This window comes from Xiphias gladius, chromosome 22, assembly GCF_016859285.1.
Source record: "Xiphias gladius isolate SHS-SW01 ecotype Sanya breed wild chromosome 22, ASM1685928v1, whole genome shotgun sequence".
Classification (NCBI taxonomy): Eukaryota; Metazoa; Chordata; class Actinopteri; order Istiophoriformes; family Xiphiidae; genus Xiphias; species Xiphias gladius.
Genome location: NC_053421.1, coordinates 21,410,224 through 21,425,479, shown reverse-complemented (window position 1 = coordinate 21,425,479; position 15,256 = coordinate 21,410,224). Strand labels below are relative to the sequence as shown.

Sequence of the window (15,256 nt, the reverse complement as noted above, 5' to 3'; positions counted from 1 at the left end):
ATTTATTTAAACAGAATACCACATTGGTGGATCAGATATCTGGACTTGGGCACTCCTCTTTTACATAAAACCCAAAGGAAGGTATTTTTCAATTTTTTAGATGGAATGCACTATTGCTCAAAACTTACAAAACATGTCTAGGTTCAAATCAAAGTAGAGTATCGCTTGAGATGGTGGCATGTATCAGACATCAGTCCTGCACTACATACTGCAGTGCAGGGAAAATAACTTTTCTTTTTCATTAGTTTGTGAAATGAAAGGTTTTTTTTTTTTTTTCATGATATGCTGGACCCACATGACAAATACAATAAAGCTTAAACAATCAAAAAAGTATTTTATATTCAGGTTAGGTCATTTAAAGGAACTCCACTGATTTATACGTGTACATCAGTAAATTTGTCACGGAGAGCTGCTAAATCTGTGAACAGCTCTATAATTGGGAGCTTTTAAAGGGAGCTTTTCTAAATACATATAATATTTGAAAGTCAGAGTACTTTCTTTGGAAATATTTCACTGTCATGTCCTTGGCATCTAACATTACAATAGTTTGAGTTCCACAATTTGCGTGTAATTGGTAAGTAACAAACATTACAAATAGTGTCAAATGTAAGACAACAAAATTCCTCTGTGGCTCGGCTGCAGCCTTGAAGAAGACAGTTTAGACAGCTTCTTAAAAAGATGCCTGTAGGAACATCAGCTTATTGAGAGACTGGCTCCTCCACCTCCACTCTCATCATATCATCCATTTCAATAACAAAGCAAAATGTCTCTGCCATCCTCTGTCAATTTAAAAAAAAAAAATGTTCACTGTCATCAAACGTTACGAATATCTGTATTTAAGTTGAACTTTTATGGCCATCATTTTTTAAAACCTGCTTTTTCTGCATTAAGATCACAGATTTCTAAACTCTAAATCACCATAGTAGAAGTCTTTAACGTTATTTTTGCTGCTTGTTAATGCATGTCAAAGCTGATTTTGAGGATTTTGAGTCGGATCTCTCTTAAGAAGTTGATACTCATTTCAAATCTCTATCTATAATCTGCTTCATGGTAATTATGGGTTGGTTTTATAGTGTTGCAAAGCATTTGAAGGTGACTTGTTATTTTATGCCACCATTATACTCTAATGTACTTTCAAATATTTCTGTACTAAAACAATTTGTCTCGTTGTCTCGATTAAATACATTTATTAGTCAAGTTCCAGCTACTCCTGTCTTGACACTAAACACTTTTTCATAAATCACTTGCTTCATGATCTATTAATCTACTGAGGATTTTTGCATTGTCCAACATGGTATCATCTGCTTGTTTTGTCCTACCAAGAGTCTAAAACCTAAAGATATCCAACTTGCAATGACAAAACAAAGAGAAAAGCAGCAGAAAAGCTGGAACCATGACAACATTCAGTACATATTGCCTGATAGTTGACAATTTACTGATGATCGGAATTGTTGCCAGTTATTTTTCTCATTGAGTACTTGCTTTATTTTGTTGAAGGATACGAGGTTTTAGTACATTTCCCTAGAATACTGATATTTTTCCCTTCAGTGGGAGGATTAAAATGCGTCGTTCTTTAAATTATAGTTGTATAATTATCCATAGTTATTGGTTTCATGCATACCTTTACCACTATTAAAAGGTACAAAAAAATCAATTAAAAAGTCTTTAGTTTAATGTGGGCCAAGGGGATTTAAACAGCACAAAATAATTTGTTTTATTTTATTTTATTTTATGTTTGGGGTGTTATTTGTGCTTTGGCTTTTGCACTCCCATTGCCTAGTACGTAGTCTCCCAGCCCGGTATTATTTCACTAATCCTAAAGAATACCTGGTTGCAAAGAGCTGAGCTTGGAAATAGCACCTGTGACCCAGTGATGCCCCTGTGACCTAACCAACAGACCCTCGGTGCCTGGATCACAGAATTATATACCTCAGTTGCTGTGGGCAGAGTGGCAAGTCTGGAAGCCAAGCTCATCTTACTATTTATGACTCAAACCCTTTGTGATGGGTTGGGGACGTGATGCATAAACCGCCCGGTAGAATGTGTCACATTAAAATAAATGAATCCTTCCATTTCATGGGGAAATCTCATTAGAGTACATTAAGTAATTGCTGGAGTATATAGTAATTTGACTGTTAAGAGGATAAAATGTGCATTGCTCAGAAGCACTTTAACAAATTTAATAAACAGAGGGAAACCTGCTACTTGGGAGGAAAATCCTGCAGATAATTTGCTTTGCCCTTTTTAGAATCCTGCCATAAGCACAATAACAAGGCTTAATGTACAGGAGCTCCCGCAACTCCATCAAATAAGGGATAAGCCATTATTTTTAGCAATGCAGAAAATTTACTCTAATGATGTAGAGATTGGTATATTGTGGACCACGTTTACAAGTTCCCATTAAACACTAACCCTAACCCTAACCACACTGAATGTTAATTATCGCAGTGGGCAAATGCAAATTGAGATGCATGAATTTCAGACTTGTTCTTGTGAATTTCCATCAAAAGCCTACAAATTATCATGTCTATAGACAAGAACACAAAGGCCCTTAATAAGTCTCTAAGGTCCTACCACAATATATAAATCAGCTACTAATTGCAGCGTTTTCTATCATTTGTCCTTTGAGGACTTTGTGGATTGGCTGCCACAGACAGATGTATGGGAAGAGAGGACTACTCTTAAAATGCAAAAAGTACATTAAACTAGACCAGCCAAACTTAGAGAGATGTAAACAGAAACAGGGTGGGCAACTAGCACTGGAACATCATAATATAATAAAATTCTGAGCTCTTATTGTGCCAAATTATGTACCATACAGCAAGTAAAACTTGTCAGACTATTCTTAGTTACTCCACTTATTATTCAGTGTCACTGTATCCCAGTTATTTTATAATTTCTTGCTTAAATTACAAATATGCACTGCTGGTATTACGCCTTTGGTGTTAACTAAAATAACAAGCCTGAGACAGACTAATAAACGTTATCCCAGCGCTGTTATAATGGTGCCAACATCTATTACAACGTTTGCGTTAAGCTTCCAAGATTTGCAGATCTAGTTACAAAAAGCAGAGGCATCAAGAAAGTAGAAGGTCGGGATATGTACAGGCAGTTAACCTGGCAACTACAAGGTACCAGCTTTTTATTATTTACGATAATAGATTATACATTAATAAAATATCAGCCTGCATGCACATGAGAGCCTTTGGTAATCTGCGGTGTGAATGAAAATCAAGCTGACTTTAATTCTTAAACAGAAGCTGTGGGTGTGGAGGGGTCTGCAGGCCCTAAAGGAACTAACGGATAGACGCTGAGTCAGTCAGCTGTACATGCCCTTGCATGAATCCATGTTGTAGCGTGAAAGCCCCACATGTCATGTACCCGCAAACAACGTGGGAAAATACATAAGCATAAACCCAGTCTCTGCTGTTATGTAGTGGCAGACTGCCTGCGAGCCGCCTCAGTTGGTTAGGTTGAAATCATCTGGGTACCACAGAAAATACTTATTTTTAACATCTACTGCATTTACAGACTCACGACTTCAAAGATTGTGATCTGAGTGACAGAATGACAATCTGCCAAAACAAAGCCATTTAAAATAGAATGCTGCCAAGGGTTGTTTTTTGCCATTTTTGTCTTTTGGTTTGATGAATTTTACCACATAATGTTAAAGATATAGTGTGGACAGTTTGGAAGTAATACAGTTCTGATTCATTTAGTCTCGCCATGTTTCTGCTTCACGATACATACACTGATGTTCTGATTGCTGATAAAATAGGACTACTGTGAAGATTTGGGGTTTTTTTGTTTTTTTTTTCCTATGGTAACTCAGTTGTTGGAGAAACACATTGCACTTTTCTTTCATTATCTGAATTAATTCATTATCTAAACTGAATGCAGGAAGTCACAAATGTAACCTGATCTGAAAGCTGTTCTATGATTGAAGATGGAATCACCCAAGGACCAATCTGATATGCTGTTTTTTCCAACTAAGATTGTCATCCAATTCTTTGGGCTTACTTACAATATTGGACAAGTCATATTTCTTAGTAATGTAGCGTAAACATGGATGTTTAGAAGAATGTGTTTGTCCCTATTCTAACATTAATCACATAAAAGCACAACTCAAAGATTGTCAGATTAGCATCTATTCTTTCAAGGAATCAGAAAAAATTTGACTTACAGCTGAAAAAACATCACTACTTAGTTTAAACAGCTGACTCAATGTTTTGGGTTTTTTTTTTTTTTTATTCTTTCCAATAATATGTATTCAAAATAAATTCAGTGCCCATAATTGATATGTGCACTTACTTTACTGCTGAGGTAAAAACTGTGATACCATTGCCCTTGTGCAACATGAAATCTGTGTGGAGGAGAGGCAAGATCAGTGACCTTTTTGTTATTTTCTGCCGAGCAGGAATCTTACATTCAGTTACAAACAGCTTCACGACAACGCTAAGTATGATAACATTACCTCCCTGTGGCTTTAAACAAGATTGATTTTACTGATTTCATTCAGGCCTGATTTTAGGTGAAATCAAGGGAAGTTCGAATAAATAAATTTAAATAATAATTTAAATAATTAAATAATTCTGTATATAAATACAATAAAGATCCATATGTATAGACAGATACGGTAGATAGGTACATGGAGATACCTGGAGTACCTTAATATTTGATTTTTATTGCCCTCCATTGTACTATGCGTACCTTGAGCTTGTTAAAACAAACTCCTTGCTGCCAGCCAAACCAATGTAGAGGCCTAAACAAGATTTGATACATGTGTGCTCGCCCACTGCGTTTCTGGGTGTTGCTCTTTTGTACTTTCTTTACACCGGTGGGATTCCCAGTCTCCCTGTGACTAGCTTCCTGTCTCCCTGGACGTGCAACAGCACTCAGTTTCACAATGATGGCAGCAAACAATGACCAGCACAAAGCACACTCGCAAACCACCTTGAACATTCGGAAATGCAGCCAATTTCAGGAAGAATATGTTCCTTCATCATTCTGGGTAACAACACAACACTTGGGACTAACAGTTATATGATAATGAGACCAATGGTTAAGTTAGCCAATACTGTTTTTTTGTATCACGAAAAGCAGGCCAGGAATCTGTTACATTTAATCAATGATAACTATCGTGACAGGAAATTAAGGGTGCTGGTTAATTAATGGTGTCTGGCACCATGTTGGCTCATTACTTAGCAAAGATGCCTCACAGCGAGAAGTTTCTCGGTTTGATCTTAGCTGTGGTTCTGCTCCCCATGTTTACTTGGGTTTCACCCCACTGCTCTGGTTTCCTCCCCGCAGTCCAAACAAATGCAGCCCGGGTGAATCTGAGACCACAGGTGTTAGTGTGAATGTGTTTGTTGTGTGTTAACCCTGCAGTGGATCAGTGACCTGTTCATTGTGTTTCCATGTATTTTTCTTGTAATGCTCCAGTCCCTCTCTAACCCTTATCAGGATCAAAGCAGCATACATAAATGGGTGAGTAATTACCGTAGTGAATATTCCACTAGCTAGTAATTTAAATCTCAACAAATTAATGTTAAATCTTAATGTAGAGGAACAAAGTAAACAAATATATATGAAGCGCGCATGGATAAATATATGTCACCAATAGTAAATTATATTGCTACTACTCAGGCCACTACGTGATGTGATATGCTGTATGTTAGTGTGGTATTGAATACTAACAGAAAAATCCTCCAGAAACATATACAGTGGTCCACATTCGCTGACCAGTTTTTGTACTGTTGAAATTGTTTAAACTAAATCTGTGATAATGAATGACAGGTATGTGCTGACATGTTAATGTTTGCAGACATGTTAACTGCAAATGACACGTTAATGACACAGTGTAAAGGACGTATAGGTCTGATGAATTAATTTCAGTCACTGACGTGTCATCTTAAAACAGGTTTGCGTGTGTGAGTGATTGTCTTTCATTGCAGCCATACAGTAATAGAAACAAGGAGGCTTATTGAAGGCGTGCAATATTGTTGAACCGTTTAGTTTGAGCCAAATAAAACAACAAAAACACATCACAGTAACAAATAAACATTTAATAACTTTTTTTCTGAAGATTTAAATACCTAAAAGATATCCCTTTAAGTACTATAATTATGTTTGCAGACATAAGATTAAAAAGATGTTAGGACCGAAAGCAGTATATTCTTGTTGTAAATTTATATGCTGGACATGATTATTTAACAAAGCCTACTTATTGTGTTCTGTTAATGTGGAGGATTTCATTACAAACAGTACATAAGCTAAAGAATGCAGTCTGTGTACACGGATAAAGCATGTAAATTAACATAACTAGAAGAATAAAGCCTCGAGTTAAATTTAATGGCAGCTAATGCACAACCTTCACTCTAGCCACAAGAATTCTAGTTATTTGTTTCATTGTGCGAAGCTTATATTAATCCCCATTTGATCCCTGTATAAACAATGAACTTTAAACATAATAAGGCAACACGTGTTATTACATAGGAATTTGTGTTCTCTAGTGTAGTAATTAAACTTTAATACTGACACATTCAAATGTCACTTTGTAGTGGGAACATAATGTAACAGTACTGGTCTAGATTTTGGATACAACATTAAATAGTAATATATCTAAACAATATTTCAATATTTAAACAACAGAAAATTCATATTTCAACTTACATCACCTAAATGATATCCTGAATTCTACATCTGATCATTTTGTGGCCCACTAATAGTATGTGAGTTCCCTTTGTGAAGATCTGAATATATAACGGTTGTCTTAACTTCAGCTTTGCTTGCTAAAAATTGACAGCAAAGCTTGATAGTGGCACAAACGTAAAAATATTAATATAACCACTTTACTATAACTCATAACCCCGAATTATGAAGGACTCAGCAGTCTGTTTTAGTTGAATATCTGCCAAAACAAATGTATCAAGTGGGCTTTATTCCCCTCCCACTGTTAAAAAGTGGCATCTGGTACAGATTTGAGAAAGTGAACATGACTCGTGAAAAACCTAATTCCGAATGCCATATTCACCACTTAAAAAACATGAAATCAACTGTTACAAACTTGCAGAAATGAAACTGTCTAACAACAGACGTTATTAGTCTTTAGACCACTGCTGTATAAAAGATCCACTTTCCCATTCACTTGAATGGCTACTCCAGACGTCTGAGTGGCCTCAGACACCGTTGTATAAGCAGAAGTATCATATCAAGCAATAAACATCAGGTGGACTATTTCCCCACAGATTTATCACTCTATATGTAACCCTCTATATATTTACTCATAGTGCTACACATTTGCAGCGGGTTCACACACACATACATACGCACTATTTCTGCTTGCAGCATACTATAAATAAAGCTTCCCTCTGTGACTTGTCTCTCACACACACTGTCTGCTAAGCTGGCTTGAATTAGAGCTTCTAATTGTCATTCAGACTGATTCATTCAGTCTTCATTCATGTCTTAATGATGTATTTAACTAACTATTGTAACCACCAATAATGGGGCAGATAATTGTCTCCTCATATGCTCAGTCTCATAGCAATCCATTATGTAGAATGACTTTATATTTCCTACTTTGACAGGCTGTGCATGTAGTAAAGGTATGTTTTGTTACAGTATATTTCTATAGCGGGTTTCTTTCTAACCACTGAAGGCGGTTGTGTATCCTCAACTAGTTTCACTCTAGTAAAGAATCCAAAGCAAAAAGACTCTTATCATTAAACGATCACATATCGGTACTTGACGGCGGCAGGAATTTCTAGTCTTGGACGTCGCACAATGACAGAAATGCACATCAAGGAGAGAAATATTACCGAATACAGTTATTCTTACATTTCAAAAGCTTTTCCTCAAAATGTGACATCAACAGACAGTGACAAGGTTTTAAGTGTCAAAGCATTTAGACCAATGTGTTGTAATGTGCACAGCTTTCACAGAGCATAATATATTATCATATAAATTGAATTTGGGCTTCTAATGTTTAAGTCCATAATGAGAAAGGCTGTTTTAATTATGTTATGTCTCCCTCTAACTCACTGTCCACATTGAATATCCATCAAGCTCTATCACAGCTGAGAAGCATTCTTATTTATTTGATACGATTAGTAGCACTCATGCAGCCTTATAATGTTGTGATATCTCCTCTGTCAGAGGACTGTCAGGTAACAACACATTTGTAAAATCTAATTTTATGCTCAAGTGGTTCTGCTTCTGCAATTTATCGCAGCTATCGCTCACGCTCTCCCCTGCTCGCTCCTGCTCACTTTCCCTTGCTCCTTCTGCCTCTCCAGCCTCCACCCTCTCCTCGTAGCTTAGTGGGGTGTTTTGATCTCATTATCATTCCCAAACATTCACACCGGATAATCTGTCAGGGCGGGAGCCTGTGCTCTGCACCGTACAGGGCACCCTGGTCATGATTAGCGGTGTCAGGGCTTGCTTGCAATGAAAATACCTTTTTTCTAAACTAAAAGTAATGCGTGTCCCATGCTCCCGGTATGCTATAAAAACTTGGCTGGGTCAATTAGATCCTTCAGTCGAGAGAAACTGCCTCGCGCTGTATGAGGACAATTGCGGGACAACCCAGTGAAGACACCGAGTTGATAAGACAATCTGAGCAGTGGGAGTCAGACGCCCTTTTACAAACCACAAATCCCTTTCCAGAAACCATGCACAATGCACAGTGAACCTGCATTAGACAATCCTTTTCCACAATGCACGATACAAACAGCCACCCCCCTACGTCTGTGGCCTATTGTTATCACGGAGCTAAAACCCACCCCATGCCAAATCCTCACCTCACGGCCAGTTCAATCAAAGGCTCTGCCAGGAAAACAGAGAGCGAGACAATGGTAACTAATGCCAGGTGGAAGGGGGCGCTGAGCTGTGCCAAGCTACCTGTGTCTATCACCATCCCTACCCCATCCATCTCCTCATCCGCTGCCATCTTTCTTTGTCCACATATGGCGGCGGAAAATATGCAGACCTGCAGCCTTGGCACTTTGTCACAGTGGGACACAAAGGTGGCCAGCAGCAGGAAAAAGCTTCACACTGTGCGTAAACAACAGCTTTGGAAGGTGCACCTTAAATAATAAATGTGAGTGTGTGTGTGTTTAGGAAGAGGACTTACATGAAGATAACTGCAGTTAAATATTGCATCCTTGCAACATTTGCCAATAGCAATTTGATCATGACCCCAACAAGCTTACTCACCAGCTAGCTATGGCTTCCGCCTCTTTCTCTAGTTTAAAAATACAGTACACGTTAGCTGCTGTGTCTGTTTTGTCTTGTCGACAGCAAATACAATGCTATTCAACCTCTGTACGCTTACATGTAGTTTTGTAATTATACAAGTCTAGGCCTTATTTCCAACATACTAAATGAATGAACACAGTTAACTTAAAATGACATCTTTAACCTCACTGCAACTTGATTTTGTACCTAGAAAACACTGCTCCACACATACCAGCTGTTAAGCCTCATAGCTGTAGGCCATGTATACCCTCTCCGGCTGTCTCAACATACCCTGACATTGTCAGGGGTATTCATGCAATTCCGAAGACTGCAAAACTCCTGAAACACTTCCCTTTTCACTGGCAATTCAACACTTCAATCTGAAACTTCAGCTATTATAGGAGAAATGCCAGTCATCTATGCATGACATAACATTATTTGCGCAACAGCAGTGAGTAAAATATATAGCAGCATGAAATAACAGTTACAGGGCATGATTATATTCTATAAGGCTAATTACAGTATGTTTTCAGAAACTAGCGTAAGTGAGCTATTTTTTCCAAGTAACTCATTTGCAATATGAACAAATGACTTGGGGGCTCTGTATATAGTCTTGAAAATACAAGTTGTCACCCATAAACACATAGCTATGTTCTGTTTTTCCAATCTGAGTACTCAAAAAAGGGATTTACGTAAGTGTGCAAGCTAGAGGGCTTTATCTGTCAGGCAAGCAAAGCAGGGTGGTTTGTCTGGGAATCTCAGCTGCTACTGCAGCAGAGTAAAGCCGTGTTCATACGGACAACAGAACTTTGTGGGAAAACGCAGCACTTTCCATTGTTTCAACAACTCTGGAGCGGTGCCACTCTGAGGATCTGGCAAAAAAAAAGAACAAAAAAAAAAAGAAAATAATGCCCTAATACTTAAGTATGGTTATCCAGAAAAACCGTACTTGCAGCAACACCCCCCCCACCAATGCACCCCGTTTTCATTTTTAAATCAGGGCTGTTTTCGATCTGAGCATTCAGTAACATATCACACTCCGTTCCACACAAAACTCACTTACCCATCATTGCTTTTTATTTTCACAGTGCTCATATAGCCTTCAGCAAGTTTAATGTCTCCTTTTTTTTGTTTTTTTTAGTATGTCGTTCCAATTGGGTGATACGAGAATAGCCGGTACTTAAAGTTAGCGCTCATTCGTACTGAAAAAAATTGTAATAAAAAAATTAAATATATGAAGGACAACTTTTACTTTTAAGTCTATCAACTTTCATTACATTACATTTTATTTCAGAATCAATATAATTAGATGAGTGTCAGTGAAACAGCAGCATTGAAGGCTGAATATAATAGCCTTCTACCTCAAGGCTTCACCATCGAGTTTAATGTTCGTATTCTTTGTGTTTGGTCACTTGGGGGCTCATTTTCATTAGTAGCACGTTGGTGGGACCCCTCAGTTTTACTGTCACAAACCTGCTGCTGGCCAATTGACAGCCACTTAGTTGTTTTAATGCTTAACATAATTAGAACAACAGTTTGAGTTTGGGTACGTATAAAACTCTTTGACAGGGCTTTCTCTGCCCCCGAACCATAGAAATCAGTGTCTTTTGCCAGATGCATAATGAAAACAGGACATACAGTCAGTATCTTTTTATGATCTCTTGTCTTAGTTTTTGTAAAAGGAAGTGAACATGTCAGCCAGGCTTTATTGCATTTTTAACTCCAAGACAATAAAAACATGTGGAGCTTGACTGTGACTCAATTAATGACAAAGATTCCAGGCAGTTCAGAATTTGTAATAAACTTGATTAATATCAAACTTAAAAATACAGCTCCAATGTACGTTGTAAAGAAAAACAAGGCCCTCAAGCTGAGAAGGTGAAAGAGGTCTGAAGACAAGAGTTGCCCTGTTTTTCAAAGTCAATGCAAACAAGGTTAAATATAAATCTGCCCCACTTATTATTGGACGGACCACACATGCAAAGTTAATGTAGACAAATGAGGGGGAGGTGCAGGTCAGATCATCTGGGACACCCCTGGCTAGTTTCTGGGACAGGAGGCACTCAAATGGAAATTAACTTCACTGTGTCTGCGAGAACGTTCCCATCATCTGGAACAAGACCAATCTCAGCCCATCTGAATCTCAGCCCTGGGCGCTCATTTTTAACCACGTTCTCCAGCTTTCCTGGTGGTATGAGGAGGGAGATTTTTCCCCTCAGGGTGCATATAGAGGGCCATGTACTCGTAAGGATTAGCAGAGAGCACAGTGCAATGAATGTGAAGGACCAGTCAACCTAGGGACATTAACTGATACCTTCTGAATGAAAATGGACATTTACGGAATCTAAATTTAAGTTATTTCAGGTAGACTTTTCTCTCAATTATGTAAAACGCATCATATTAATAGCCCAATGCTGCAAAAGATTTGCCTTAATGATCAGCTTCAAAGCACATTCCCTCATGACTGTATGTAAATCAACATGTCTGACTGCACTGATTTGACTGACAGCCTACATGAAACTTCTCTTGTAAACACACTCCATGGTTTGCATGTAGTTTCCTTAAACAGATAAGCCAAAGCAGGTCTCATCAGACAGACATACACGGACTGCTCTTTTCTTTTTGTGAACTCTATTTCAAAACCTGTTTGTTAAATAAACGTATCAATCTAAAGCTTCCACACATGTCAGTGTTGTCCTGAGGATGATAAAACAAAACAAAATGATATGTCAAGAGACATTGTGTGAGAAAACTGTTGTGTACACATTGTGTCCTGAATGAGAGCCATTTATTCTCAGTGTGGAGAACAAAATGTGCAGAGCTTATATTTTAGTTCTTTTTCAAACATGGCTTGACTATTGTAGGTTTATAATAAAAGCTGCCTGTTTTATCACAGAGCACAAGCATTATTCCTAAGCACTTTGCACCGTCTTTTCAAAGCCGATTAGAGCACAGAGAAGGAGGCCAGCTCATCCTCGCAAAGGCAGGATATTTACATTTCAGTACCATCTGCAGTGAATTTTAATTTGGCTGCTACGATTTAACACGCCAGCTTCCTCGCAGTTTCACACATGAGTGCTTAATGGCTTCGTTAACATCCTGAGGGACTGTCCTCATTACCTGATCTGGTCAACTCTGACAGGTGCAACGAGTCTCATCACTGATCTTTGTTCATAATGCCAAGTTCCCTCACACCAATTCCGGTGAAATCGAAATCAAAGAAACACGTGTGAGTCAAAAAGCCAAAGAACAAAAAGAAACGTCAGTCAGTGGCATAGGGGGAATAATTCTAATGAGATCAGTGCCCTTGACAAAAATATATGGCCCAAAGCTAAATGTCTAAATTATTCCTGCATTGCCTTTCTGACTATTTTTGGACAGAGACCAAGAAAACCATTAGGCGCTTTAAACAAACCCATTAGGTATGTGTTTCATTACACAGGCACTGATAAAGTCCTGAGGCAAGTCTGTGGAAAATGCTTAAGATTTCTTATTTGTTCTCTCTATCAAATTCACCAAAAATATAAGATTACTGTGTGTCCTTGAAACTGAGATGCTGTACTATGTTGTTTATAGTCTTCTAGCATCCCATGGATTACCTCTACGTCATATACACGACATCCACCTTACAGTACATAATTCAGAATATTTTAATACAACATCACTTATCAAGTTTTTATCCTGAAGGTGAGTGAAGTTACCTACAATTGAGGATAGTTCATTTTCCCAAAACAGCAATTCCAGAGCCTCGTTTGCAAGTTTTTTATGTTACAAAACATCCGTGTATGTGACATAATTAGAGGATCTCCACATGAGCAAAGTTCAAAGCCATACTGTCTTATCAAACTTTTCTTTGTGTTGTATAATCTTGTACAATGGAAACATAAAGCGTACCGCTGTTTTTCTGTTCATGTCCACCCTTATACACAAACCTGCACATCACACCGATAATACCTAATTTGAAAAATTGTGATTTGGAGATTACTTGAGGGAGTTGGAGAGGCATCCTAACAACAGCACTGTCTTCCAACATCCTCCCACCACTGCAGCAACTTGTTTTCTCACATCACTTCCTCCACCTTCGCCTCCAAATGATGGTCACACACGCTGCACAGCATAAATTGTCTTCGCTGTTCGCTTTGATCCCTGACATGGCATGGGCATCCCGCTAAAGCAGATCTGTGCGGAGTGCTGACAATCAGCCGACACTTTGTTGTTGAAAGCACACATAACGTGTGCACCTTGTGAACTGCCTATACAACAGGCTGTGCGTCATGTCTGATCATTCACCTGAAAAACAGTGGAAAAACTCACCTGTCTGAGGTAGAATAATGATTCCCGCTCAGACTTCAGACAAGTTTCAAACTAGAAACTGTAGCAAAGACTACATGTGGAATATATTGACTGTGAGAACAGGTTGACCAGAAAATGAGTTATGATATTGTTACTCTTCTTAGAACATTTTTGCATATGTGTTAAAACATTTAAATTACTGTCACTCCAATTGAGCGAGGTCAGGTTAACCAATCAGTTGTGGCAAGCTGAACTATATGAGCTGTAAATATCCTCTCATCATTTTTAGAAAACCTGGCTCCATATTATTATGTTTATTTTTGCAATAAAGTCCTGCTATTATTACGTTCTCGACCTTGTTTAAATGCGCACTTAGGGTTGTCCATCATTGCTGAGGATAATGTTGCTCCTGTTTTTCATGTGTGAACTAAAGGTTTTCAGTCCATTCGTTGTAAGTTTTGTAACTATTCATTTTTTTAAAAATTACAACAGTCACTGCCAGTGATTTTCTTGATTGATTGTTTGGTCTTTTAAAATGTCAGGAAACGTTTACATCACAGATTTCTGGAGCCCAAGGTGATCTTATCAAATATCTTGTTTTTTCTGACCCAAAGATATTCAGTTCACAGCAATATAAAACACATATACATTGGAAAAGCTGGGACTAGGGCATGTTTGGCATTTTTCCTTAAAAAGTTTGTCCAGATGTCAGTAAATTCTTGAAAAAGTTGCTGATTAATTATCCGTGGATCGACTATTCAATGACCTAATATTTTCAGCTCTAGATTTTAATGAGGATAATGATACCTGAAATATAAAAATAAGCCCTATTTTGAGTAAATGCATTATGCTGACATTTGTAAAGATTTTAACATTTTAATATAACTTTGATTTTTAGACTGTACTGTACATTATTACCATCAACAATTAACTAATATTGGCTGGTTAATGTTGCCATGTGTTACTAAGGTTTTATTGCATTTTCAGCATGCTTGGAGTGACACTGTGTAGTGATGATCAAACAGTTATTATATAATCAGAAGCTTTACTCCTTTTTGTCCATGAAATTTGCTTCCAAGTATCATAAGGCAATACAATATATCATAAAACCTTCATCCCACCCTCTGCAGAGTAATGTACGCTGCCTGAGCCAATGGCATTTTCCACTGCCAAATGAAAAAGGCAAGAAATCTCAAATGAAGTGAAAAAGGACCGAGGCAAATCCATACCTCATACTAACCTACCTTCTTGTGCAGTCAAGTCTCAGTGCTTTTATCTGGCAGGCCTAATACTATTGGTGGGCTGTTGAAAAGAACAGAAAATCCCGTTGCTACGACGTAATTTTGGCTGCTTAGCATTTGTGGGAATACACAGTAGGCGCATTATGGGGGCAGATTATTTATTTTAAATGAGAGGCAATTCGATGCCTTGGGTCCAATGGGAGAAGCTAAAATGTGTTCCTGGTGCAAAACAAGCAGCCGAGCAGAGGCTTGAGAAATCAGTCGGGGGAGAGGAGCGACCAATGTGCTGAATTGAATAATAAGAAAAAATGACAAAGCCAACAAACTCTGAAACCTCAGAGCTGACAAGTTCATTACCTGCTGAAACCACCTTGCTAACAGCTTTTCTTATGAGGTTTTTACTAATGAAAGGTTTCAAAAATAACTGCACACGCTGCGATTTCTGTCTGGCCACCACAATGCTGGTGGCTTGGTATCAAATCGAG

The 15,256-nt window shown here is 38.1% G+C and overlaps 1 protein-coding gene across 1 annotated transcript in view; it reads right to left on the bottom strand.

Annotated features, from left to right (window-relative positions):
* The window catches only part of LOC120784205 (glutamate receptor ionotropic, kainate 3), an 89,870-nt gene that overhangs the window by 41,902 nt on the left and 32,712 nt on the right, over positions 1-15,256 (bottom strand). The gene's annotated exons all lie outside the window — the stretch shown is intronic.